We start from the raw sequence: 4,710 nt of genomic DNA, 5'->3' as shown, positions 1-4,710 counted from the left end.
CTGAGTAATTCTAACAAAAGAAGAAGATAAACATTTTCAGCACTTTTCTTAATCCGCTCTTTCGAGATTTATGCGCGAGTGCAGCTCCTTAATTCTTGTGCTAAAAAAGTTGTCCCAGATTTTCAATGATTTAACACAATAGGAGTAAACGCTTGAATCCTCATCAGATCTTGACAACAAACTTTGCACTCAAAACAATGGTTGTTTACAAAAACTTAAAGAATTTTATTCTACGAAAAAAAAATCCGATTTCAAGTTATTGAGAGTATGACTGAATACATCGAAATGTTCTTGGATACCAGTAGTATTATTTATTTTCCGATTCAAATATAAAAAAATACCCCCTAAAAAATTAAACACGTTTCATGCATGCTATTGTACGTGTACAAATTAGCTTGCCTCTATACGAAACTTCTTCTTTGTATTAAAGTGAGTATATTAATACTGTACATTTCAATTGGGTTTAAACAATCATTTTAACATATTTTTTGTCCTATGTAGGCTTTGATATTTCTTTGTTTTTAGACTTTTTGTTTTATTGCTTTTGGAAATCATTGGCGAGGTTATCCCGATATAAAACAACATTAAAATTATTAGGTTAAGTCATACAGGTAAAGCTAAAATGCAACTTGAATTGGATCTATAATGCATCACATTTTTAAACAGCAGTCTTGGGTCTGATATCCACTTTTAAAAAACGTTACGCTCTCCGGAACCGCGTCGCCCCAAATTTGGTCTCATAAGTTGTGTGAGACTTTAATACAGGATCAGGTACAGCGCGAGGTTTTCACGTTAAGGATTTGGCGCAAGACTAAAAATAAAATAAAGTAGAAGCAGGTATGAATATCATACCCAGTCGTATTAGTCCAAGGGTTTATTCTCATGTAGGCCTAAATATTCATCTATTTTTATAGTATACCTGTCCTAAAAGATAAATTTCTTCAATATGAAACCTACATAGTGTGTCTCCATTTATGAGAATCACCAAAATGAGTATTCAAGTCATGAGGAAAGGCATTTCTCGCATTTTGAAAAGCAGATTTTATTTTCTAATTTCAGAATAATATAGTATAGACCTGTACTTGAGTTATATATTAATGATTGTTTTAGTTTCAAATCAAGATTTCCTCGTTTGAGGGGTGAGGTGCATGATCTAAATGGTCGCTTATTCGCAAAAGTCTACTCCCGATCAGCAGTGGCATTAAGACACCAGTAAATCAGACTCATTTATGGAGGTAAACTTACATACGTTGACTTTCTCTATTAAGTTGACATTTGAATCATGTCGAAGCAATTTTTCATAACCAGATCATGCAAATAATGTTGGCCTATATCATACCTGCCAGACATCAAAAAATTATTGGAACAAATTGATAAGAAAGTTCCAGAAATAGGAACTTTCTTAATTTTCCTATTCAATAGAATACAGAATATCTTCCACTGATATAAGAACACAAGTATTAAAATGGCAACTGCATTTTCCCAAAAGTACACCATATGAGTCAATATACTTCACTATATCAACAAAAGTTTCCATTATTTTGCAAATAATCGAAGTAAGCGCCACTGGGCGATAATTCCAAAAATCACAGGAATCACAATTGATTATTTCCATTGTCTGCCCTGGGTAGCTCACCTTTAGAAAGTGAAATTTGGAATAGGCGTTGAAGTACCATGGAAATTGGCTCTTTCACTTTCTTAAGGATAACAGCAGTTATCCCATCAATAATAATAATAATAATAATAATAATAATAGTAATAATACTAATACTTATAATAATGTGACTTATAAAGCGCCAAATCCACTCTGTAGAGTGCTCAAGGCGCATAAAGAGCTAAGAGATAAATAAAAAAAAGTTTTTTAGAAGATTTTTGAAAGTTTCGACAGAAGTACATTTTTTTTTACCTTATTCAAAAGTAAATTATTAATGTGATTCATAATCTCGTCAATAGGGAAATCAAGATTATTCAAGGCATCAATAGGAAGATCACAAACACTATAGGCAAGTCGGGAACAATACCAGATTGATTAAAAAAAACAGATACAAAATAATCAGAGAAACAATTAGCGATCTGCTCAGGCTCGTTTAATACAATTTCATGATCAGAAATTGCTTCCGATTATCATGCATAGAGAAAAGACAATTAAAATAATGCCAATACTACTACTACTACTACCACTATACTACTACACTACTATTACTATCTTAACAATTCATGCATTATTGCCATAATACATCATTTCTTCTTTCAATACTACAGCATTACTAGTATTCATCCTAGGCTCTTCCCACTCCTTATGAAATAAGGGATGTTTTACCGAAATATACACACAAGAAAATTAATACTATAGAAACATGAATTCCTGCTTAGCGGGATCGACAGGCTTACAGCTGTATAAGTCTCGATTTCCTGAAAAAATGTTTCCATTCCGTATACTTGTACTGAATGCGGGTTGTAAATTAAACTTATGGTAATAGAGTGCATGAAGTTGAAAACAAACATACCTATATGTTGAAAACAAACATACCTATATAGGTGAATGAAAGCCCCTAGGAAGTGTTCGGTAAGACATAATTTATTACGTTTCATTTATGAGAGTATTTCTTTCGATAGTACAGTAGTTTAATTAATCAGGGCAGATTGGTTATGATCATTATGACAAGACTAGTTGTCAAACAACGGCTCAAAAGATTTATTCCTATTTTGAGCTGAATGACTCACAAAACAGTCATTATCCAAACTCAGTATTGTCATGAAAGATTGGAAGATTAGAAAACAAGCATATTTCATTGCAAGTTTCATCAAAAACAGTCATAAAATGAGAAAGTAATAATATTTTGAAGCATTGAGTAATTTCACATAATATCGATATGGCTACATTGGGACTATGCAAATTAGAAGCCGATGATGTCAATAATGATGATGTCATTCTACATTTTTAGGGGCATGCACCCGGGGGTGGGGGCACTTACATTGACGGGTGGATACCATGCGCGACCAAAAAAAAGCACGTAAAAAGGATGTCTTTTTCAAGATAGGGCACGTTACGTACGTAACGTAATAAGAGTGTCAAAAGCACTAAAATAATGAAAAAAGGGTATCTATTTTCGATAGGAAAGCTACGTGTTTAGGGTCAAATTTGCGAGGGTATAAAAAATCAAGTCAAATGTTTTATAAAGGATGTATTTTTTGCCCAAGAGTCAACACTACGATTGGCGCAATTGGGGCTGTATTAAACCCAATGATGTAGTAGGTAAAGGTAAAACCGACGACCGAGACATAATTGAAATATCGCTGAACTTGTTTAGGGGTTCAATTCAGGGAATACTTGCAGTATCGTTTTGTTTCCAATACTTATCAAGGGTAGGGTACACACGCCAATTTAAGGGGTGCATTTCAGAATATGGTAAATACGTGTTTAGGGTGCTTTTTGAGATCTCATGGTATTCACTCGTCAATGGAAGTGCCCCCCCCCCCCTCCGGGGGCATGCAGTGCTACGGGATTGGGGAAATAGCCCCTACATTCTTTTCGTTATAGTAGTGAGAAGGAGAAGTAAAAAGAGGAACAAATAGGAAGGGGCACACAAAAAAAGAGGAAGGAAAATTAACAAATTTAAAAGAGAGGTCTGGATTGTGCACTCTGTACACCCCTATCATTACTTTGAGAAAAAGAAATTTCCTCTACTATGGTGCTGCCCCTGTGTATTTCATAATGAAATATAGCAGTGTCATTTTTTTCTTTTAATAATATGAAATGAGGTTGACTGCTATGTACATACATTATTGCTATTACTGTAATCATTGATTCAATCGAGAACTCTTTCTATGGATTCCGGGGTAAGGCTTTGGAGTGGTTCAAGAGCTACCTCTCTTATAGAAAACAGTTTGTATTTTTAAATGGTGTTAAGTCTCCCTTGCAGTCAATTACATGTGGAGTGCCACAAGGTTCACTCCTTGGACCTATCTTATTTCTCATATATATTAATGATTTCCCTCAGTCATCAAAATTCCTTTCATTTATGCTGTTTGCAGATGACTCAAGCATATTTTTTTCTGAAAAGAACCCCTGCAATTTATTGCAAACTATCAATTCAGATAAAACAAACTACATGTTATTCAGCAACACCCTAGCAACATTGCCAGATAATATTACAATCAGTGATATTCAGATTACTGAAATCTTGAGTACAAAATTCCTTGGGGTACACATTGATACTGAACTGGAAAGTTCACATATCCTATTTATGTAAACTTCTTTCCAGAAATTCAGGAGTCATTAATTCATTGAAGAGTATATTCCCAAAAATATTTTATGCATGTTGTACACAACTCTCATTTTGCCTTACTTGAATTATTGCATCCTTGCCTGGGGTAACGCTGCTAAAGTTCATTTAGATGGGTTATTTAAGGACGTTCCACAGTTAAAGTGAAATCCATGTCATTTTCACCACACTTTGCACATAGATACTTTAGAACCTTAATATTCGAAATATACAAAAATTAACATAGGTCCATGTGCTTGATTTTTTGCTATAGAACTTCAAAGTTCACCCAAATTGATGTTCTTAAGAATTGCGCATTCAAAAGAATTTGACATTTTTAGACCGCCCAAGATTACTACAATGAGTTTAGACCTCTATTACTCTGTCAAAATACATGAAAAAGTCATCAAATTTCGCAAGAGAGTTAATAATTGTATCGTTAGAA

The sequence above is a fragment of the Lytechinus pictus genome, chromosome 3, assembly GCF_037042905.1.
Source record: "Lytechinus pictus isolate F3 Inbred chromosome 3, Lp3.0, whole genome shotgun sequence".
Classification (NCBI taxonomy): Eukaryota; Metazoa; Echinodermata; class Echinoidea; order Temnopleuroida; family Toxopneustidae; genus Lytechinus; species Lytechinus pictus.
The sequence above is the reverse complement of the archived record's forward strand: the minus strand, read 5'-3'. Positions refer to the sequence as shown.